The sequence below is a fragment of the Lepus europaeus genome, chromosome 1 (assembly GCF_033115175.1).
Source record: "Lepus europaeus isolate LE1 chromosome 1, mLepTim1.pri, whole genome shotgun sequence".
Classification (NCBI taxonomy): domain Eukaryota; kingdom Metazoa; phylum Chordata; class Mammalia; order Lagomorpha; family Leporidae; genus Lepus; species Lepus europaeus.
In genome coordinates this window covers 123,943,872-123,968,917 of record NC_084827.1, presented here as the reverse complement: position 1 = coordinate 123,968,917, position 25,046 = coordinate 123,943,872, and the positions used below count along the sequence as shown (strand labels likewise).

Sequence of the window (25,046 nt, the reverse complement as noted above, 5' to 3'; positions counted from 1 at the left end):
GAGGCAGAACATAGCCTGAGCCAACTGGCAAAGGCAGAACGTGGTCTGCAGGCCCAGTTCCAGGACCACAGAGTAGGGCAGAGAGAGGTGATACATTAACGACTGGCACAGACCTCTTCATGGTTGTCATTAAAAAGTTTATGAGAAACAATGACTTGATCAGCCCTTGTCCTGACTGTTGATGTACAACTTAATACTTTATCCCTTTTAGTAATTTTTTTTGTTCTACTTAATACTATTGATTGAACTCTTGAATTAGCACACAATTATTCTTAGGTGTTTAAATTTAACTTAAAAGTGATACCTGTTAAATATAAGAGTAGGAATAAGAGAGGGAGGAGATGTACAGCTTGGCACATGCTCAGTCGGACTTGCCCAAAATGGTAGAGTTAGAAACGTGCCTGGGGATTCCAATTCAATCCCATCAAGGTTGCATGTACCAATGCCATCTCACTAGTCAAAGTGATCAATTTCTGTTCACAATTGATCATAATGATAGGATTAAGAGTCAAAGGGATCACATAAACAAGACTAGTGTCTGCTAATACTAACTGATAGACTTAAAAAGGAGAGAATGATCCAACATGGGAAGCAGGATACACAGCAGACCCATAGAATAGCAGATGTCCTAAATATCACTCTGGCCTCAGAATCAGCCCTTAAGGCATTCGGATCTGGCTGAAGAGCCCATGAGAGTATTTTAGTCATGGAAAGCCAAGACACTCTGGAAAAAAATTAAAAAATAAAATAAAAAAACCAACTAAGTGAAAGATCTCTGTGAGTGAGATCCCAGTGGAAAGAACGGGTCATCAAAGAAGGAGGTACCTTTCTCTGAAAGGAGGAGAGAACTTCCACTTTGACCTTGTCCAAATAAGATCAGAGTTGGCAAACTCAAAAGGCTTCCATAGCCTTGGCAACTCATGACTAGAGCCTTAGGGAGATTACTCACGCCATAAACAAGAGTGTCAATTGTTAAATCAACAACAGGAGTCACTGTGCACTTACTCCCCATGTAGGATCTCTGTCCTTAATGTGTTGTACTATGTGAATCAATGGTATCACTATTAATCAAACAGTACTTTATACTTTGTGTTTCTGTGTGGGTGCAAACTGTTGAAATCTTTACTTAATATATACTAAATTGATCTTCTGTATATAAAGAGAATTGAAAATGACTCTTGATATGAATGGAATGGGAGAGGGAGTGGGAGATGGGAGGTTTGTGTGTGGGAGGGAAGTTATGGGGGGGAAAACCACTGTAATCCAAAAGCTGTACTTTGGAAATTTATATTTATTAAATGAAAGATAAAAAAAAATTTTAAAAAAGTTTTATCACCATGTGGTGTTATCTTATTTCTAGCCCTTAAATTTGGCACATGGCTTGAATAATGTCGACAAGAGGGCAATTCGAGTTTCCTAGATTTATAGTAAATTTTAGGTAACATGCATGATTTGGAAGACAAGGGTTGGGTTTTTTTTTTTTTTTTGCAGCTGTTGTTTATTTTTATAAATCATACAAGCAGAGAACATGAATTTGGGAAAATTCTTCAGGGGATGCCTTGTCTAGTCTTCCTGTGCATGTCAGGATTCTTGCTGGAGTTCACCATTTAGCTCCGAATACTTTTAACTTTTAGTCCACTAGCTAAGGAACCAATTCTCATCTAGCAAGTTCTAATTTCCAGAATGCTTCTTCTTAGCATGTTTCAAAATCTGCCCTTTGTTATCTCACTGCCTCTGGTCTCATCCTGTCATAGAGAAGGTTCTAAAAACTTGTGAGATAACTGTTATGATAGCCCTTCTAATACTGACGGCTGTGTCTTACCTTGTTGTTGTTAACCATTGCTCATATGGCAAAGTTTTGGTATTCCCATAGCGTTGAGGTCACACTCCCGTAACCTCACTTTCCTTCTTAACATCTCAGAAGTGAATCTTATGAGATGTGAAGGGGTGGGGGAGCTCCCATTCAGACACTTTACTCGACAGATGTGTTTCCAACTGAGGATAACATCATATGCTTAGACGATGCAGAGGAAAAGGACATGGGCAAATGACTTTTAGGATCTGGGTACTGTGTTTTTGGGAAAGCTGCCTTAAGAGCTGACTTTACATCACAGTTTTGCTTCCACCAAACAGCCACCTCCAGGATTATTAACAAAACCAAACCAAACCAAACCCTAGGCTCTCTTTTTCAAGCACCAATGTTCATTTAATTGTTCTTATCTAGCAAAAATATAACAGATCTTGTGCCAAGAATAGTATTATTTTAAGTAGTGAATGATCCCCTACCTCCCCTCAGATAACCCGCCCAGCTGGGATGGGTGGGAGAGTTGGTGTGGCAGTGTTCCTTGATGCTGCCAAGCTTCTTCTAAAGCTTTTGAAATTTACCTTAGTGCTGAAGAGAGCCGAGTTTACCTCTGACTTCAAGGCCAGAAGTGAATGTTGGATATTAAGCTGGACTACTTTTTAATTATTCCTCAGGGAGGGCTCATGACATATTTATTTCCTCTATGTTTCCCAATTTAATGTGAAACATGCCAGGACAGAATTAAGCCTTAACAAAGCAGTGTTCTGTAATCAGTGCTGTTTCCTTTATTTTGCCTGCTCTGCAATCCAGAGTTTTGATTGTGGTTGTTAGATAAGGACCAAGAAGCCATGAGACCTCTGTCTAATGACACTTGAAAGGACTCTTTAACACACAATTTTTAAATTAATACATTCTGTGTTTTTAAATTAATATGAAGTACTTGGTACATTTTGTGGGGTATAGTGCAGTATTTTAACAGCTATTCACAGCATATACTAATCATAACAGACTTCCATTTCCTTTATCACAGACTGTAGTTACCTACTGTTCTGTGCAACATGAGAACCCATTACCTTGTGGAATTGTCTTGTTTTTTTTTTTTTTTTTTCACTGTTTTTGAAGGCAAGACAATGCTTTGCTTGAAAATAACTCACATGCAAAATGTTTTATTATATTATATAATATATAACATATTATATGCTATTATGTAAGTGAATGAAATACTAATTTTATTGCACAAACTTAATTGTGAGCACATAAAAAAAATGCATGGGCTTAATTTTCTTTCCCTAGAATGCCCTCTCCTCAGATACTCGGTTGACTAATTCCCTCCCCTTGCTCTAGTCTTTGCTCAGATTTCACTTTTTCAGCGAACCTGGCTTGAATAATTATTATCACAGACTTTCCTTTCTCCTAGCCCCAAATTCCCTTTCCTATTTGACTCTTCTTCCCAGAGCACTTCACATATTCTAACATACTACATCGTCTACTTATTTATTATGTGCAATGCTTAACATTAATCTTCTCTCCTCTCGCTTTCCTGTCCCTAACCCCACCCCTACATGTTCCTTGGGGGCCGTTATCTTTGTCTCCTTATTTTCTCTGTACACTGATATAGCATAATAAATATTTGTTGAATTTATGACAGTGATTTTTAGTTCCTCTCACAAGCTGGTAACAGTTATTGCAGACAAGAGTGTATTTGTTCTGATTAGGGCAGTTTTTTTTTTTTTCTTCCCAATTGCTGAACTTATGAAGGTTCTCTTCTGTGCATTTCATGATATTTTTACTGTTTTAGGCTGCTCGTGTTGATGGTTTGTTTTCTTAGCTGATTCTCAAGTGCTGTACACTTAAAGTGCAGCCTTTAACTGATTGAACCAGGGGAGGAGGTGTGCTTGCCTTTGAAATGCTCTGCAAAATGCAGGTGCCTGGTTTTGTTCACACTTCAGCTCCTTCCAATCGAATCAACTCCATCTTCAGCCTCCTCCACTCTTCCTTGGGTGGGTTACACTTTATAACTGTCCTCTTAGGTGAGAAAAGGAACTTTCTGGTCGGAAGCTGCTATGAAATTTGTTTCTTAGAGTGCAGTGCAGGATTGCTTCCTGTGTGACCCTGGACATTCCTTGACCAGACACAACTCATGAGCATTACTGTCTACCAATTTCTCATTTGACTTCTACACATTTAACCCATTTCCCTGTTTACTCACATGGCTGACATTTCCATCCTTCAGATCACAACTTAAATACTAATTCCCAGGGAACCTCTCTTGGACCATTTATGATGAGCAATTGTCCTTGGTACAAATATACTCTGCCCAAGTTATTGTCTTCACACTTTATGTATACATATATTTTTTAGTATCTGCCTCTCCTGGTGAACTGTGATCTCCAACATGTCTGTGTTACATACCAGATCCACATATACCAGACAGTAGTCATTCAATGAATAAAAGGCACTGGCATGTTGTCAGCTTGTGAGACCTATTCAACATATATGCTGAGTTAAAATAAGTTGTTGCTTTTTCAGTGTGGATCTGTATTATCTGAAGACTATTGTGCTACACAGCCTATTCATGCTTCTTTTTAATAATTCATTTATGTATGCTTTTTTTTAAAGGTCCATTTATCTTTTACTTGAGAGTCAGAGTTACACATAGAGAGGAGAGGCAGAGAGAGAGAGAGAGAGAGAGAGAGAGAGAGAGGTCTTCCATCCGACGGTTTACTCCCCAATTGGCCATAGCAGCCGGAACTGCGCCAATCCGAAGCCAGTAGCCAGGAGCTTCCTCCGGGTCTCCCACTCGGGTGCAGGGGCCCAAGGACCTGGGCCATCCTCTACTGCCATCCCAGGCCATATCAGAGAGCTGGATCGGAAGTGCAGCAGCCGGGACTAGAACCGGCGCCCATATGGGATGCCGGTGTGTCAGGCCAGGGCGTTAACCCGCTGCGCCACAGCGCCGGCCCTGATGGATGCTTTCTTGATTTGAAGCCCAGAAGGTTGGGATCATTTAGCTTTAGCCTTCATTACTTTACCTACTTATGATCATATATACTATCTTTATTAAAATGTGCCACAAAAATTTGATTGTAGTTATCATCACATATATATAGGATATTCATTTTAAATACTTTTCTACAAATATAAAGGAAATTTACCATATAGTTTACATAGAAAAGTGATTAAGGGTAAGTATATTGAATGCAAATGCTTTTTAGTAATGTTAGATGTTTACATAATTCAATAAAATATTTAAAAATTAAATAGTGATTCATACAACTTATACTAGAAGGTACATATTTCACAAATCATATTTGTATAACATAATAATGAGCTAAATATCTATATGCCTTATTTCATTTAACCTCAGTTTTGTGGATTCAGCCCTGTCATGTATTTTTCCATTTTAGAGAAAGGACTGAGGTTTGGTAGTTAAACAATTTATCTAAGATCATATAACTAGAAAGCAGCAGATTGGTGAAAAGAATCACTGATTTTAACCACTGTGCCCTACTCCTCTCCAGAGCACTATTCAAATTGTTACTTCTTGCTACCACTACTTATGAAAGTTTGGTAATTTGATAGATGCAATGCAAAAAGAGCATTAAATGAATTTAGAAAGAGAATTGTTTTAATTTTTTGAAATTGTCTAAAAATCAAAGCTATAGATCTCCAGAAAAAGATATGCTGTTTATGTTTCCCATAATTGAGAACAGTGTCTATGTTTCCTGCTAGGCATTTGAGTTGGGATTGCATGTGTGGAACAACACAGAATCCATTTTGTAGGTCTGTGTTCATTGATTACTCCAACATTGTGCATCTACCCCTTTGTACTCCTGTCAACTCAAGGTTACATAATGTCTGTTCTATAATCCCAATACCCTGCAGAAAACACCCATACGTAGTCTGTTTTCATGGGGCTAATTCATTTTTATAGCAGTTCCCTGAGGCCTTAAACAGAGAACTAACACTGAAGATGAGATTTCCAAGGTAATTATATCTGACAGACAGCCAAAAATGTGAGACGGACGTTGAAAAATTATAATAACTTGAAACCCACAGCAAATACTCCATCAATTCCTAGTGTGATTAGTTTAGTTTGACACTTTTTGAGGCACAAACCTAAGCCATTGAAGTGATTTGTGCTTCACTTCAGCTTGCAAATGCTTATTTTTCCTTAGAAAGTTTCTAAGCTTTGACTTGACTGACAGCCAGTTGATTTTTATATGAGAAAACAGGAGGCAGTGAGATGAATTACAGTTTTAGGCCTTTCTGCTTTAAGAAACCAACACTGGGAACCTAGCTAGGTTCTTACCTAACAAAAATTTTGGCAAAATTGTCCAAGTTTGGTCAAATGGAAAATGGACTTTTTATTATGTGTGGCAGCCAGTGTGCCCGTAGTTATCTATGAGTTATCAAAAGACCAAAGTGAATTAATTTCTTTGACTGACACTGTGGCCTATATAATTTTGGAACTGTTTTGCTTCTGCAAAAACAGGAAGCCTTTGGGAAAGTGATAGCCAGTGGTTAATAGTAAAGCCTTAGGCATCTGAACTGGGATGGATGTGGGGAGGGGAATGTGTGAGAGACTAAACTTGAGCACCCCAAAGTCAAAGGCTGATATACAATACACGGACTTTGAAAATGTTTTATCAAGCCTGGAGGCTGTTCTGTTCTTATCTTGCCTAAAGTGAGAGTGAGATAAACAATTCCTCCAGCTGCTACATTAAACCTTAGGGGAAAAAGCTGCACAAAGCTGAAAGCATAGAGGGGTCATTCTCAGGAAGTTGAAGCTGCAGTAGCCATTTTATTTGGGAGTTATCATCCATGTAGGTCAAGGCTTACAATGATATAAATGAGGAGGGCTGAGCTGTGCTCATGCAAACAACTTCATCCACATTGCTGCAGTTGTGTTTGTTTTCAAAACACAATTGATAAAGAATCTGTCCTGAAAGAGTGGACTGGGAGCAGATGCAGAGAGTTAGACAATTTCTTCATTCAATCTCAGAAGCTCTGATAACAAAGACTATGTTTTTGAAGCCGCTGGGAATGGAATTCAGTGAGAATGATCCACAGGCAGGGAAAGAAGTCAGAGTGAGCTCATCACAGACAGAGGCACTTCCCAGGCGGCCAAGACCTTTGCTGCAACCTGATGAAGAGCAGTGAATTCATCAGTTAATGTGGGAATAATACTGTTTAGTTTTCAAGTCTCCTTTTAAAAAAGATTTATTTATTTATTTTGAAAGGCAGAATTGAGAGAGAGAGAGAGAGAGAGAGAGAGAGAGAGAGAGAGAGAGGAGAGAGAGACCTTCCAAATGCTGGTTCACTCCCCAAATGACCACACTAGCTGGAGCTAGGCCAGGCAGAAGCCAGGGGCCAGGAGCCAGGAGCTTCTTCCAGGTCTTCTGTGTAGGTGGCAGGGGCCCAAGCACTTGAGCCATCTTCTGCTGCTTTTCCCTGGCCATTACCAGGAAGCTGGATTGGAAGGGGAGCAGCCAGAACAAGGACAGGTGTGCATATGGGATGCTGGTGTCACAGGTGGTGGCTTAACCTGCTACACCCCAGTGCTGGCCCCTTCAAGGCTAATTGCAGTACACTTATCTCCTAAGTAAATAACATATAGTTTTTAATGCATACCATTGGTTGTATTCATTATCAGTCAATCTTTATAGAGTTCAAGCTTAGAGCTTGAGAGTTCAAAGTTATCTGTCACAATACATTAAAATATATGGTCACATTTACAATATTTAGAAAATTTAGAGTATTTTTAACGATATCAGGGATGATTAAAGATATATATTTGGATTAGATTGGCCTCCAAATGGCACTTAAAGTGCGCAAAATAGATTGCCTAAATTCAGCAGAACAGTGTGGAAGTAGGGGATATTCCTGTTTTAGAGTGTTACTAGCTACACAGTGACCACTGTGGTATGTGATGCAATGCCAATTAAAGTTACAAGTTACACAAGTGACCACTGTGGTATGTGATGCAATGCTAATTAAAGAAGGAGGAGGTGCTGCTCTGCAGAATGCAAACTAAGCCTCCAGTTGTTCAAGGCTATTGTGAGCCCACCTGCCTCTCTCTAGATAACAAAGCACAAGACTGCTCTTGATATAACTGAAAGTACAACACTCAATTGGTGCCAATAGGGGTATGCATTTTCCTCCTTGACATGAGAATTACTTTATAAACAATTGCACACAGTTGCACATATATTTTCTAAGCAGTTTTAAAGAGGAAGACACCGTGTTTGGATTATGGTATTTATGGAAGCCCTAGAATAGGATGTGATTAGATAAATGAATAGTACATGATAAATAGAAACAATTGCATATTGTTTACTTACTGAAATTTCAAAGTAAGAGACACAAGTAACTTGTCTCATGGTAAGAGCAATTTCTTATAATTTGAGTTTGGATAACAGCGATGCTAACTGAGCTTGGAAAATGAGATCACAAGAGAATTCTTCTAACCAGAACTCAGCAATTCTTCTCTGCAGATAGTGTTTTATTTACTCGAGCTGTCAAAATTAAAAAACGAAACTTCAGTAATAGTTGATGTGGCACCTCATAAACAGCATAAATCAATTGAAAAATGAATTACTCATGGTTTGTGACCAAAATAAAGTAACAATGATAAACCCATCACAGATCTGTCTAGAAATGGGAGAAAATGTGACAAGGGCAAAATATTAGAATCAGATTATCTAAAAGACAAAGCTATGACTTTGGAAGAAGGAATCTTGACTCCCATATGAAATACTGTTATTTCTAGAGCTGCTATAAAGTATGGACTGTTAGACTATCTATCTTGAGACACATGTAAATATATTTACCTTTTTTATCTAATTGGTGGAAATAACTTACTGAGCACATTGTGGGAGAATTTATTGGGTGAATATTTTTAAATGCCCTTTTATTGGAAGATGATTCCAAGATTTTACTTCAAACATTTGAAAATAACATTTGCTAAATATTGAATCCATAATACTTGAAAGAATTCTAAAGTTTGAAGGATGAGTTTCCTAGTTCAATATTATGAAAAGTTCTTGCAATTTTAAACTATAATATATGTATATATAGTTTTCTTATTTTTCATTTATGCCTATGCATATACAGTGTTGGCAGAGGAAAAAAGAATTCAAAGGAACATACGAATTCATAAATTTAGCATAAGCTGATTTTATTGTTGAGCAAATACGCTTAGTGTATGCAGTAGCCAGCAAGTGGCTTATAACAGGTTTTCAGCCATATTTGCATGGAATTAAAGCTACAGTTGTTCTACATCATCCTACTTTCAGTAAACAGTCAGCAGATATTCAATTTGCATTTGTAGGGACATGGGGCTTATTCTGACATTCTGCTTTTTCATAGTTCTCTATCAGGCTTCCTCTGAGATTTTGTTCTTCACATGTAATCCTTTATCAGTGCCTCCAAAGGCTGCCCCGACAACGGATCTTGTAGATATGTTAAGTCACATCCTGCAACACTCCTCAGTGAGAGAAATCCAATTTGGTTTTTGCACAACAGGCCATCGACAGTATTTTGATTACCACTCAAATATCTGAATCATGTAGCTTTATTTGTTTATTTACTTGCATTCTTCCTGGTGTCCTACACAATGCCAGTCACATATTGGCACATAGTGGAGTAAACACATGGGAAGACACAAGTGGCTCTCAGGACAGAGTCAGAAAAGCCCTCCCTGTTTCTGCTGACCTTAGGGCATCCTGTCTTTTGTTCTCTCGTGTTTAATGTTGCAGAGCACATAATGTACACTGCCTGGAATACACTGTCTCGCCCAAGTGATGGGTGTTAGTGGGCGGGGCTACAGTTGCTCCTTGGGTAGAGAAGGAAAGTGAGGAGGAAAGAAAGGTATCCCCTTGCACTGCTGACACTCTGAAGCCATCCCTTCCTCCTCTGCACTCTCACTCCCCACGGTCTTCCTTGCTGGACTAAGGGGCAGTAGCTCCCACAGGACATCCGCCCAACGAAGCAGGTTCTCGATTTTGTTGGCTAAGTACTCTCCATTGTACATGCTCTCCTGTCCTCCTTGTCTTTGTGAGTTTGTGCACTTTCACTGTTATTTCAGTGGCTTTTCACGAGTGAGCAGAGATACACTGCCATGTTCAAACTGTCATGGCCATCTGGATGTTTATAATTATTTGTTTAATCATGTCTTCCCTGCACTACATCCGTCTTGTTCCCAGTTGAATTTCTACTACCAGTGTCACTAACTCACATGTGGAAGGACCTCAATATATCTTTGTTAAATAAATGGGGAGGTAAAAATTTATTTGTGTATGTATGGATGCAATTTAACTGAAATTCAAATTCTAAATTATTTGGTAATGTCAGGAGGGAATTTTAAAAATTTATTTATTTATTTATTTATTAAGAGGAAGAGAGAGCCAGAAAGCAAGCAAGCTCTCGCCTGATAGTTAACTCGACGCATGCTCGCAACAGCTGACCCAGAGCCGGGAACCCGGAACCACCTGCACTACCATCACTCGTCGCTTCCCAGGATGCACATTAGCAAGAAACTGGGCTCTGGAGCAGAGCCAGCCAGCACTGGAACCCAGTCACCCCAACATGTCAGTGGATATGGGTGTCTCAAGCAGTTCACTGCCAGGCCGACATCCTGCTGCCAGGAGGGAATGTTTAAGGAGTGTGACAAGGAGGAGCCACTGTAGGACAGTAGAACTCTGAAAGTGTGATGGGATGATTGCTAAGACTAGCTCTGGGGTGATCAGTTTTAAACCGAACATTGAGCTTCTGATACTGGAGTAGAACAAAGGTTTCATCTCTTCCACTTTAAGAAAGTCAATTCGCATCTTGAAGAGAATTCACAGATGCTGCTAACACCTTGGTTGATGATTAAGCATTGGTTCGAATGTGTATGATATGCTCAAGGAAACTAGATTCAAAGAAGAAAGTATTGTATTCTTGATAGTATTTCTCAATTTTATCATTTTCAGCAAAATATTTTCATATCATAGTATTCTCATAGTTAGAAAATTATTATTGTAATAGTAATTAATAATTCTAAAAGTAGCACAAGAAAAGCCAGATATGGTTTTGCATGCTCAGTAGGAAATGATATTTTAAAATTCATGGTAGACTACTTTTCTGGTGAAATTATGTAGTCTATTTTTAGGGAGGTGGGTTTTGAAGTGACATATATAGATGATGCATTGGGTTAAAAATTCAGTTAGATAGTTTTCATATGTTGTGTATATCTTTAAAACTCTGAGATTGCACTGCTACCGTTGGCCCACCATGTGCCATATTCTGCCATGTGACATATGGCCCAGCATACAGAAATACTCACCAAAATCTATGTCAGTGCCTGCAGAGAGTGAGAAATTGTCCCTATGGTGGAGCAATGTTAGTAAATAAAAATGAAATCTAAACCTTTGCTTTGCTTGCATTTGTGTCTTTTTTTTTTTTTTTTTTTTTTTTTGACAAGCAGAGTTAGACAGTGAGAGAGAGAGACAGAGAGAAAGGTCTTCCTTTTTCCGTTGGTCCACCCCCCAAGTGGCCGCTACGGCCAGCACGCTGCGCCACGCCGATCTGAAGCCAGGAGCCAGGTGCTTCCTCCTGGTCTCCCACATGGGTGCAGGGCCCAAGCACTTGGGCCATCCTCCACTGCACTCCCAGGCCACAGCAGAGAGCTGGACTGGAAGAGGAACAACCGGGACAGAATCCGGCACCCCAAATGGGACTAGAACCCGGGGTGCCAGTGCCGGCCTACTTTTTAAAGTTTAATATATGATTAGAGTAAGCTATTTGGCTTACTGTGTGTGTGTGTGTGTGTGTAAATCTTTGTGGGTTTCCCCCACCAAATGCAATTAAGGTAGCTTTTAAGTAGTTATTAAGTAGTTTTGTTTTGAAAACCAATTTTGACATTTTTACCTCACCTACATAGTCCCTTCCCCTGATCTCCTTTTTGTTTTCTTTTTAAAAAAGATTTATTTATTTGAAAGTCAAAGTTGCAGAGAGAGAGAGAGGAAGAGACAGATCTTCATCCACTGGTTCACTCCCCAGGTGGCTTCAGTGACCAGGGCTGGGCCAGGCTGAGGCCAGGAGCTAGGAGCTTAAACTGGGTCTCCCACATGGATAGCAGGGCCAAACCATTTGGCCATCTCCCACTGCTTTTCCCAGGCCACTAGCAGGCAGTGCAGGCTATGGCTTTACCTGTTATGCCACAATGCCAGCATTCCTCTCTCCCTACACCCCAACCCCAGGTCTTAACCTTTACTGCCTGCTTAGTACATATTAAAGAAGTATTCATTTTGCCAAGTAGAGTTCATTTTTTAATCATGTTTCAGTCTCGATTTTCTCCATCATAGCATTTCAATTCTCAAATGAGCAAACATCAGCATCTACTTGTTTCATTAACCCCCTAGCATAGATAGTTGGGGATATTCTAATTTTCAGCACCAAGGGATCGATTGATAGCATCTCTTTTCCAAAAGCCAAAATCTAACTAACACACACAATTTCAGAGCCTTAGAGGATTCTTTTTTTTAACATGGGATTAAAAGTACATGATTCTTATTGGTGAGCACATTAGTTAAAAGAAACTGCAGTAAGTCTATTTTATATAAGTTGAAGCTACATTTTCTAAATAATTCCCTTGTGCAGATTTAGTAGAACTTTTCTTTTTCTGTTAATTTGTTCTATTACTTCACTTACAATAACTTTGATTTCTTTATTCTGAAGTACTTAATAAAAATGATGTTTGTTTTTAGATATTTTGACTCATTTAAGATTTTTTTAGGTTTTGCTCATTGAAATGTAGCCTGGCATAATGTATATTTAACATTCTAGAAAAGCATTTTGAAAATCATATAGGTTATTGCACAAATTTAATTTTGTTGTACATTCACAGTAACTTTTTTTGTGTGTATTTGTGTGCATGTGGTTCAATAATGACCCCTGAGCAATAGGAAATTATTTTGTGTTTACTTTTTCTCTGTGAAGTAGTATAAGAAACAGTTGTTGACAATTATTGATTGCACAAAATTGCCAAATTACCGCTAACAACACAGGAAGGACTCCATCATTACAAACTAACCCGCAGTAGTGCCTTGAATTCTAGAAAAGGATTGAGACATAAAAAATATGGACCTTGAATATCAATGATTTATTTCTAAGATGAAGAGTTATTATGTTCTTTAGTGATTGGCCCTCAAGGGAACCTTATTGAATAGGCTGTTTTACTTTATCCTGTTTCTAAATACCTTTTACTTAGCACTGTACATTATACTCTAATTTTTAAATTAGCTATATCTGCTAAAAGAAATTTCCACATATTCTATCTTAAAATGTCAATTTATCCAGTCGATACTTATTAGGCACAAACTATGTGTTCGATTATCTTTTCTATGTGCTGGATGTATAGCAATGAACAAAACAGACAAAAATCCATGCTCTTATATTGTTATAACATTATAACTTAACATTTTTTATAGTAGAGGAAGATAAATATTAAACAGGATAAATAGAAAACATATATAGTATGTCTTAATAGTTTTCTGTTCATAGATCAGAACACATGAGACTGAGGCTAGAAGTCCCAGCTCAGGTAGCTGCCTCTGCCTGAGGGCCTTGTGCATCTCTAAGCATGGCAAAAACTATAAGGGCAAACATTAATTAAATTAACTATTTAATTAATACTTGAGGGTTCTGCCCCAGTGACTCAAACACTTCCCACTAGGCTGCATTGAGGAATTAGGTCTCAACATGAGTTTTCTTTCAGACAAACCACATTCAAACCACATCAGTAAAATAATCTGAAATAAGTACTAAAGGGAAGAAAAATGTGGGGATGGGAGATAAACAGTTTATTGGGAATAGCTGTTGAACTTCGGTTGGGGTGACCAGGAGGGTCTTGTGCAGAGTATTGTGGGATGGAGATGTGTGACTATTTGTAGGAAGGGCATTTCAGATAGGGGCAAGAAGTGAAAAAGTCTCAAGGCAGAAGGACCCTGGTGTCCAAAGGAGGCGTCCAGCATGGCAGGAATAGGGCAGACACAATTGACAACAATCAGGGATGAGTCCCAAGAAGTAGAGAGGGTACATATGGGGACCAGGTCACGTGGGTCCTTGTGGGTCCCAGGTCCATGCTATGATTGAAGGGGAAGCCTTTGCAAGTGATGAGCAAAAGAAAGGATGGATTTTGCTGGAGTTTAACATTATCATGTTTGCTGCTAGAATGGAGACAGAATTTTTTTTAAGATTTTTATTTATTTATTTGACAGGTAGAGTTACAGACAGTGAGAGAGACAGAGAAAGGTCTTCCTTCCATTGGTTCACTCCCCAAATGGCTGCAATAGCCAGAGCTGCGCCAATCCGAAGCCAGGAGCCAGGTACCTCCTCCTGGTCTCTCACGTGGGTGCAGGGGCCTAAGCACTTGGGCCATTCTCCACTGCCCTCCCGGGCCACAGCAGAAAGCTGGACTGAAAGAGGAGCAACTGGGACTAGAACCCAGCGCCCATATGGGATGCCAGCGCCGCAGGCAGAGGATTAACCTAGCGCACCACGGCCCGGCCCCTGGAGACAGTATTAAAAGGCAGAAGCAGAGGCCTGATAAAAGGCTGTTAATCTAATCCAGATTTAGATTGGTGACTTGAACATAAATGGTTGTCAGCACAGATTGTGGGCTGGACTTAGATTTTGAAGACAGAGCCAAGGGAATTTGCTGAGTGTTGGGCTTGACAGAAAGGGAGGAGGGCAGGATGATTCCTGGTTTTGCCTTGATCTGCTAAAAGTACGCTGGAGCTTCCCTGGCTTACATGGGAAGACCCCTCCCTAGTGGAGTGACTTTAGTGCTGCTAAGGGCAGACTGGTATCAAGGGTTAAGGTTTGACCATTTTGGGATCAAGTCATCCATAAAACATTCACATGAAAAAGCTGAGTGGGAAATTGAATGTATAAGCTGAAACTTAGAGGAGAGACAGGAGCATGTAATTTGGGAGTTATCAATATATAGATGACCTTTGAAGCCAGGAGACTGATGATCCATTTCATGCAAATCATGAGTTTTCTGCTATACTGGTAGAGGTTCGTCATCAGATTTTAAAAGTAGTCTACTTTAAGGGAATGCTAAAATCTTTGGGTTTTCCAGGCCTCAGTAAATTTCTCCAGGCTTTAAAGTGCTGTAGGTCATAAATATTGGTTACACAAAACATGGAAAATTATTTTAAAATATTAAATATGCAAGATTAGCTACAATTATATGAGGGTATTTTTAAAACTTGTACAAAGTGAAATTTTGGTGGGAGAAAATTGTTGAAGTCTATGCATAGTGCTTGCATAATATAAATTTTCCATGAACATTTTGAAGAACCCTCATATACATGAATTTCAATTTTTTGCACAATATAAGATTATCTCTTAATTCCATTTTCCCCAGCCATTTAGAAATGCCTTCATATAAACAGAATAACGTTAAATATGTTTAGACAAAGATGTGAAGGAACTATGAAAATTTTAATAGTGATTTTCTTGAGTATTGGGAGAATGACTGAAACTCTTAAACTTTTTGAACTCTTAACTCATTCTTCAAGCTTTTCATACAAAAATGAATTACTTTTAAAATGAGAAAATGCAGGGCCAGCACCCTGGCTCACTTGGTTAATCCTCTGCCTGCAGTGCCGGCATCCCATATGGGCACCAGATTCTGTCCTGGTTGCTTCTCTTCCAGTCCAGCTCTCTGCTGTGGCCCGGGAGGGCAGTGGAGGATGGCCCAAGTGCTTGGGCCCTGCACCCACATGGGAGGCCAGGAAGAAGCACCTGGCTCCTGGCTTTGGATCGGCACAGCGCTGGCCATATCGGCCATTTGGGGAGTGAACCAATGGAAGGAAGACCTTTCTCTGTGTCTCTCTCTCTCATTGTCTATAACTCTATCTGTCCAAAAAAAAAAAAAAAAAAAGAAAGAAAATGCAAGGCTTATCTTCCAAGGCTATGCAAAAGTTTAAAAAATGTCCTCCTGCTTGCTGATCAGTTAACGCTAGGGCACAGGACAGAGCCATTTCCTCAGTCCATTGATATAAAACATAAGCAATGAGCATGAAAGGCATTTCCTAACCTCATCTGGATGCCATACAAAATTATCTGGCTTGTTGACAGCTTATCAATACCTGAGACCAAGTTCTGCGGAGCAGCCAAGAAAACAGGCTCCAGGTCCAGCCTAATTCGTGCATCTCACTATATGCAGGCTGCCCGTTATTTCCAACTCAAATTGATGCAATTTCTAGCTCCTCTTTGGTCTCTGAGCTCTTTCTCCATCACACAGCCTCCCTTTGGCATTTCTTTTTTAACACCAACTTTCACCACGGGGTTTTTTCCACCTTGTTCTTCCAGACACTCTGAAGGGTTTTGATTCTTCAAGGTTTATTTCAAAGCACTTGAAAGAGGGACCTCCTGAGGAGGGGTAAAATAGACTTAACAATACCAACCTCCCTCATAAAGCTGCTGTGAGGAATAATAATATAAAGGACTACAAAGCACTTCGTAAATATACAATTCTATACAAGGACTTAATAATAATTACTAGGTACAGCACAATGCAGTTTTTTATGCATTGATAGACTTGCTGATGAGTAGGATAGGTTTCCCTCCTCCAGCCATTTTTCCAGCTTTATAATAAAAGGGTTTTATTTTAAATCATGTACAGAACATCCTTGTGCTCCGGGCGCTGGATGCACTCCCAAGTAAGAACTGAAACAGCGTCAGGCTGTGGGGAAAGAAACACGGTGTTCTGTGTTCTGGGTGCAGCTTGCCTCAGGTTTGAAGATGCTTTGACACAGCAGGGAATCCAGAGAAGTATTATAACTCTGTATTATTTTCTTTGCTCTGACTGGAAAGATATACGTATAGATGTAGATACAGATATACATAGATAGGCATGCAAAGCACTGTTCTCTGCTTTCAAACCAATGTCCAGATTTGCTTAAATTGTTCAGTCTCACCTCTGTTTTGATCATACCAGGGAATCAACTTTATGCTTTAAATGTCCATCAACTGCCATCGGCATTAAACAGTTTGACATTTCATATGTTCTTAAGTTTCTTTTACTCACCCTTTTAATTTGATAGACATTTAAAACATGAGCCTACTGGTCTGTCTTCTCATTAATAACCAAAGCTTTCAGGTATATCATTCTTTGAAGATAAAGATAATGCAAAAAGTGAGTAGCAATGGGAGGGGGAGCTACTCTACTTGGGGGGTTCAGAAAATTTGCACAAAGGAGGTGACTTTTGTTCTTGATCTGGGTAGATGACGTTCTAATCATGTGAGGAGTTTTGGGAATAGTAAGTGATTTATGAATGAATGTGGCATATCTAGCAAATGGTAAGGAATCCAGAGTGGCTAGAGAATTGGCTGGAAAGGGTACGGTGGAAGATAAAAATAGAAATACTGGCTAGGGCCATAGTGATACAGAGCCACACACACTATGCCAAAGAATTTCGGCCTCTCCTGGATGCAGCGGGCAGTTAGCTAAATTTACTATGCTCATATTTGTGTTTTTAGACAGACAATTCTGATATCATATGGAATACAGCCTAATTTAGGATACCATGTTTTTTTAACATCATCAGAGTCTAAACAAGAACAGTGGCTCTAAGAGAAGTCCGCAAAAAAAAAAAAAAAAAAAAAAAAAGCCTAAGTAAACGCCCCAGACACCCAGTTCTGGATGCAACACTGGCTTCCAGTGCCAATCACTCAACATTGCCCTGAGGCGAGCCAGGATCTGAGCGACACACATCTCCTTTGTGACTGAGATACCTGTAGTTTTGGGAAGCCGCAATCATTATAGTAGCTTGTCAGTGGTAAGGAACCTCCAAGATAGGTAGAATTCTTTTTGTTGTTTCAGCTTATTCTTGCTAATATCTCTTCCATATGGAGTTTGATCTTTAAATAGAGTTTACAGAACAGGTTTTTTTTTTTTTTTATACTTTTCAATTAGTCTAATCATACCACAGTTTCACTTGACTACAACTATAGCAATAACAATTATACTTTATGCCTAATTGCTAATTGCCTATAAACTAAGAATTGCTTATTTTTGTAAACTGCTAGCTCAGGTTGACAAACTGTCATGTCTTCAATTCATAATGGCGCCCACCAGGAACACGAAACTCGATGAATAGTCTTCTTAGATAAAGTGGCTGCACCCGTCAAGCATCCCCTTTCTCATTCATGTTTCTGCTCTTGAGACAGAAGAGTTTTCAACCATCATTTTTCTCATTCAGAAACTTCAATTTGTTCTTAAAATCAGCTGTGTTGAAAATTGTTTTATATGAAGTAAAATACACACATTTTATGCATACAGTTCAAAGGGTTTTCAAAAGTATATGTATTTTCAAATGGGTATAACCAGCCCATTCAAGATATAGAATGCATCCATCATCTAGGAACTTCAGTGGTACACTTTACAGTCAGTCAAAACCCTTTGCCTTTCCTTTCCAATCATAGTTCTGATTTCTAGCTGTTTAGTTTGGCTGGTTTTCTGAATTCATACAAATGAACTCAAACAGCGCGCAGTCTTTTGTGTTAGGCCTCTTTGTGAGGTTCATCCTCCTTGTTGCATGTCTCAGTAATTTGAGCCTTTCATTAGAGATTAATCTATTGTATGAATATGCCACAATCTCTTTATTCATTCATCTGTCGACAGACATTTGGATTCTTGCTAGTTTTGCCTGTTCAAATAAAATTGCTGTAAATACCAGTGTATAAGTCTTTTTTTGGAGACATATTTCTGTTTTTCTTAGGAAAACAGAAAAGAATTTTTTTTTTCTTTTTGGAAAGTATATGTTTAGCTTTATACAAAGTGCCAAACTGTTTTCCAAAATGGTTTACCATTCTACACTCTCATCAGCAGTGTCTGATAATTCTAAGTGATTTGCATCCTGACTTCTTATCCTCAGGTTCTAAATTTTAGTTGTTCGAGTGGATGTGTAGCAGAACCTCCTGTGATTTTCTTGTTGACTATTGATAAAATGTTCTCATGTGCTTGTTGCTTATTCACATCTATTGAAACTTTTGGCCCATTTAATAAGTAAGTTCTCTTCTTATAATGCAGTTTTGGAGTTCTTTATATACTCTGAATATCTTTTATCAAATATACACACTGTGAATGTTTTTTCCTATTCTGTGCCTTGATTTTTATTTTCTTAAGAGTGTCTTTCAAAATACAGAAGATTTAAATTTTGATGACGTCAATTTTATCAACTTTTCTTTTAGACTTTTTTTTATATTTTGCATAAGGAACAATTGCCTATTTAGAGTTGTAAAAAATGTGTCCAACTGCTTGTTCCAAAAACTTTATCATTTTATATTTTGATTTCCAACAAACTTAAAATTAGCTTTTGTGTATACAGATATTTTTCTTTTTTCTCATGGCTGTCCCATTATTACAGCATTACTTGTTGGAAAGTTTCCTTTCCCTGATTGAACTGATTTGGCATTCTACTGAAATCAGTTGGCAATATGTGTGGTTCTATTACAAAAGTCTCTGTTCTGTCCTTTTGATTTATATATCTATTTTTATATCAATATAACTTTCTTGACTGCTGAAATTTTGTACTAATTCTCAGCATCAGGTGTTGTAAATTCTCCACCTTAGTTCTTTTTTAAAAATTGTTTTGGTAATTCTGGATCCTTTTGTATTTTCACATACATCTTAGAATCAGCTTGTCAATTTGGAATTTTTTTTGGTTTGCACTGGGTTACTACAGATCAGTTTGTGGAGAACACACTCTTTAGCATTACTGGTCCATGAACTTGTTAAGCCAGGAGTCCTGAACTTAACTCAGATCTCCCGTGTGGATGGTATGGCTCAAGTACTTGAGACTCATCTCTGCCTCCCAGGATGGGCAGCAGCAGCCTCCTGCCTCAGAAGCAGTGTAGCCAGAACTAGATCCCAGGCACTCCACCATGGTATGTGCTGTGGATGTCCCCAGCGGTGACTTTACCAGGTGTACCACAGGGCACACTCCTAGTTCTTTCTATCAACTTTGGGTTAAGTTTCTCCTTTATTTTATAGCTTTTTAAATAGAAATTTAAATCATTAAGACCTTCTCCTGTTATGATCATTTAAAACAATAAATTTCATTTAAGCCCTGTGTGAGCTATAGCCCATAAATTTTCATACAGAATACCTTTATTAATATTTATCTAGAAATATTTTTAAATTTCCCTTGTGATATCTTCTTTGCTTTCCATAATATTTAAAGTATTTTGTTTAGTTTCCGGGAATTTGGGAATTTCTAAATTTATTGTTGTTATTTATTTCCAATTTAATTTGGAATATATTCTAAAATTTCAGTCTTTTAGAAATTACTGAGTTTTTTTTAATAGACTTCACATGTTCTTTCTTGGTGTGTAGTTTGCAATTTTTAGAACATGTATTTTGCAGTTTTGGGTACAGGATTTTTGAAATTCCCTCTTATTCGTATGTTCCAGGCTATGCTTACTGTATTTTATATATAATTATAATTATTTCATCTAAAGCAACCTTATACTATTGTAATTAAAAGGAAATTTTTACAGAGCAAGCAACCTCAGTCTCACAGCAAGTGGGTGGATTGAACTCAGGAGGCCTAACTCTGGAGTTTAGACTTTAAACTAGTACTTGATTCTACCTTTTTTTTTAATATTTATTTATTTGAAAGTCAGAGTTACACACAGAGAGAAGGAGAGGCAGAGAGAGAGAGAGAGAAAGAGAGAGAGATCTTCCATCTGCTGGCTCAGTCTCCAATTGGCTGCAACGGCTGGAGCTGTGCCAATCCAAAGCCAGGAGCCAGGAGCTTCTTTTGGGTTTCCCATGTGAGTGTAGGCCTTGGGCCATCTTCTACTGCTTTTCCAGGCCATATCAGAGAGCTAGATCGGAAGTGGAGCAGCTGAGACTTGAACCAGTGCCCATATGGCATGCCGGCACTGTAGGCGGCAGCTTTACTCGCTACACCACAGCACTGGTCCCAGTTCTACCTGTTTCTAAACTTGATTGCCCAAATACATTATTTTTGTTTGGAATGACTAAATGATAGCTATATGTTGTCAGGAATGATAGATATATCAATGATGATTTTATTCCTGAAATTAAGAGAATATTGAAGTAACTTTCTTAGGAATCATAAAAAATAATGCAGATAATCTTTCTGTTAGGCTAACAGTCAGTTATCAGTTTTTTGCCTACATAGAATGACAAAGACAATTTTAACTGGTTTATTCATTAAAAGGACTCAGTTTTAGGTGAGAACACATTTAGTTAATTGATTAGTTTTGCATTGTGTCAACATAAGCCTTGTGAGTGATGTCAAATTTAAACATGCTAGTTTTAGTATTGCCTCAAAAGCAATTAGTGTGCTGCTTAGAAAAAAATCTGAATATTTCCCTCTCATAATTAATATTCTTGGTATAGAGTCATTTTTAAAACCTACTGGAATAAGAAAGAAAAGAGAAGAAAAAATTAGGAGGGAGGCCTTTCAACGAAGGTTGGCTGAATTAATCTAACCGAAGTTGAATGCATTCATTAAATTGTTCAATGACACTGGGAGATGTAGGCTGAATAGAAAAGGGTTTTACACTGTGGAAATGCAGGACTGGCATGGCAAAGACAGGACGACAATCCCTCTACCCAGTTTCTATTGAGCTTCGTGAAGTCGTCCAATTACACATGCAACCGTCCTGTGATCTCAGGCTCTCTTGTTCATGATAGCCTCCTCTGCGCATTTTTATCTTTGCTCCTATTAACAGGTGGTACAGCAGGATATCTTTAGGGTGAGAGCTTTTTCAAGTGTGTTTTATGGGTACCTTGAGATTCAGTAACATAACCCATGCCTGCAACTCCAGCAGGATACACTGAATATGGCATTCTTTGGAAACTTTGGAATAATAATTGATATTTGTAGGGCTGTGAAATATCAATGTTTCACAACATAGTTACAGAAGGTTTAGAAATGGGACACTTAAAAGCATATTTGTAATAATAACGAGGTGAAAAATCAATATAGAAAGAAGCAGAATTTCAACTTTTTTTGCACCAGAGTCCTAAGGGCATATTGCCATAGAAATGAATCTAGACAATTATTTACCACTTGTAGTGTCTACTTAGAAGCAGAGCTTCTGAGAAACTTAAGAAAACTTCAGTTGCCATGATAAAATTTTAGCTAAAACAGAAGCCAGTGTTTCTTGTAACCAACATGTGGTCATGCTGGCAAAAAGTTAACACATGCTTTGAGTAAACGCCCAAACCAAGACTGAAATGAGCCCAATACAGTAATCCCCACAAGCCAGAAATGAAGAGGCACTGTAAAATCAGAGTGAGTGGCAAGGTGTTAACAAAACAAAGCAAAACAAAAGCACTAGATGGGATATGAGGCAGGGCTGGGGAACATTACTGGTCTCACACCTGAGTGCAAACAATGGAACATAGTTAAGGAGACTCCTTGTAGTGAGTGAGTGGAGTTGAAATGCTGGTGCTGAGTCGAGTCCGCAAGCACTACGTAAGCTGAACAAGATGTTCAGAAGCCTTTGCATCGTGACATGAGAAGTGACCGGGTGGCTTGCCTCCTGCCCACAGGAAGGGATCAAGTCACTCTCAGAAACAAGAATCCGCAAGTGGACACTGCAAAAACTGGAGCATGACTAGGTACATTGTGGGTGGAAAATATGCATACAATATGTGAATGAACAACAGGCAGATACCTAACATGGTGTTATCTCCAGTGTTTTTGGTCCAGCCTTGTTTATGGATAGGGATAAAAACAGTGGGGGGAAAAGAAAAATCAAGCATGAAATCTTTTCCTTCACAGAATATACATTTTAGTTGTCTAATGCGCAAGAGATCAAAGACAAATGAACATATAAATGTAAATACAAAATAGGTTATGTGATGACCAGTGCTATGCAGAAAGATAAGGGAAGTTGAGTATCTTCAGGATAGAGGAAGGGGCACTGTTCTGTAGAATGGCTAGTGAAGGCTTCATGCACGAAGCGACAGTGGAGCAGAACCATAGAAACATCAGAGAGTGCACCATGCTGGTATCTAGGGAAGCGTGCCAGGCAGAGGGAGCAGCAAAGGCCAACGTTCTGAGGTGAGGGTGTTCTCCGGCAGTTCAAAGAGAGTCGAGAGTGAGAAGCTTGGGAGGAGATGCATTCTTCCCCTCAGGTGGCTGCAGAGGGCAGCGTATCTAGGGTCTTGGGAGCTCTGTGCAGAACTTTGTTTTCAGTTTCAATAACATGATTTGATTTAGAAGGATCAATCTGGCAGCTGTGTTGTGAATGCACTACACTAAAGACAGGAGTGGGTAGACTAATAATAAGTTATAGAAATGTGACCATTGTGAAAAATCTTAGATAAATCACTAACTTATCACATATACCTGGGCTAAAAAAAATACATGATGACCCAGAAGTGTTATATTTGGAGTACAAAGATGGATGAACATCTGAAAAACCAGTAAAGCAGTACATCATAATAGCAAATTAAAGGGTTAAATTGCAATATTTTAACATTTGTTGTATATAAACTCACTGCAAGCTAGAAATAGAAGAGAACCATCTTAACTTGATAAAGGGCAACCACCCAAATCTTTCACAAATATTTATGGGTAAAACATCTAGAAGTATTTTGATTGAAGTCAGAATAAGAATGCATGCTGTCAGCACTGTTATTTAATATTTTTTGAACAAATCTGGAGAGTACTTTAAAATCAGAAAATTAAAAATAGCGTAATGATGGGCCAGAGGAAGCAAAGTGGTTCTGATTTGTAGGTAGTAAAATATACCTGAAGTCTGAGGAAATCTGCAGGCAAATAAGACAGTATAAAAAGGATACAGGATGCTTGAGCACAAAAAATAAACGCATAATGATAATTCTGTGTATTACCAGTAATCAAATATAAAATCTTGTTGAAAACAGATATCACTCAAAACCATAGACACATAGAGGTAAGCTTCAAAAATGATGTCTAAGAACTCTGTGAAAGAAATTACCAAATGGTTGAGAAAGCAATAAATGTGAGGATTTCCCATGGCCCATGGCTAAAAAACTCAAAATTAGAAAAATGCCAAATGTCCCCTGTATTAATCTGTTAGTGTAATTTAATTCAAATAAAATTCCTTGTAGCATATAGATTATCTATATGAGGGGATCATGGTCCAAAAATATTGTCCAAACAATTTTTAAAAAGTAGAACGAAGAGGGAAGTCTTTTCATATATATCTCATGTTAATATGAAGTTTTAATTGTTGAAGCAATATGGTATAGGCCTAATGACAAGCATCTATGAGAATTTAAAATGTGATAGAAGAATCTTTATAACTCAGAGAAAGAGGGTTATCATCCAAAAATGAAAATAAGTAAATAACAAAAGCAGACAAGGATGTCAGGAAACAGGAACCCTAATGTGCTGTTGGTGAAAGAGTAGCTTCTACAACCATTATGGAAGACAGTATGGAGAGTCCTCAGAAATTTGAAAATAGATCTATCATATGATCTGGCAATTCCACCCAAAGGAAATGAAGTTAGCATATGAAAGAGTTATCTGTATCCCTATGTTTACCGCAGCTTAACTCACAATAGCTAAGATATAGAATCAACCCAGATATATATCAACTGATGACTGGATAAAGAAATTATGGTTTATATACATGATGGAATACTACTCAGGCAGAAAAAGGGATGAAATCGTGTCTTTCATAACAAAATGATGCAACTGGAAATCATTATGCTTAGTAAAATAAGCCAGTCCCCAGACGACAAATAATCATGTTTTCCTTTATTTGTGGTAACTAATATACAGAGTACAAAAAAGTAACGTATATGAGTAAAATTGATATTTTGAGATTGATTATTGTTTATAGTCCTTGTTTATGTTCTTGAGGAATAGTGATTTTTCTACTTACTATTTGTGTTTATTCAGCATTTAGTGGAGGATTAAGTTTATAAAGAAAATTTGAAAGTATTAAAATAAAAATAAAAAAAAGGAGGGATGGTGAAGGTAAGGGAGAGAGGGAGGGTAGGATAGAAAGTATCATTATGCTCTTAAAATTGTGTATATGAAATGCATGAAGTTTGTTCCCTTTTTATAAATAAAGAATGTTTTAAACAATGGAATTAGGAAAATTGGCCTTTTATATTGAGAAAACTGACTCTACATGAATAGTATTCATTAGTTTTCATTTGTAATTAGTAATGTAAGGAGCCTATAAAAGATATTTTTTGTTTTTC

The 25,046-nt window shown here is 38.2% G+C and overlaps 1 long non-coding RNA gene across 1 annotated transcript in view; it reads left to right on the top strand.

Annotated features, from left to right (window-relative positions):
* The window catches only part of LOC133757804 (uncharacterized), a 40,457-nt gene extending 29,260 nt beyond the window's left edge, over positions 1-11,197 (top strand). Inside the window, exon 3 of the long non-coding RNA XR_009865732.1 lies at positions 10,201-11,197. This is a non-coding gene — a long non-coding RNA (uncharacterized LOC133757804). The remainder of the gene's footprint in view (positions 1-10,200) is intronic.
* Positions 11,198-25,046: the final 13,849 nt, after the last annotated feature.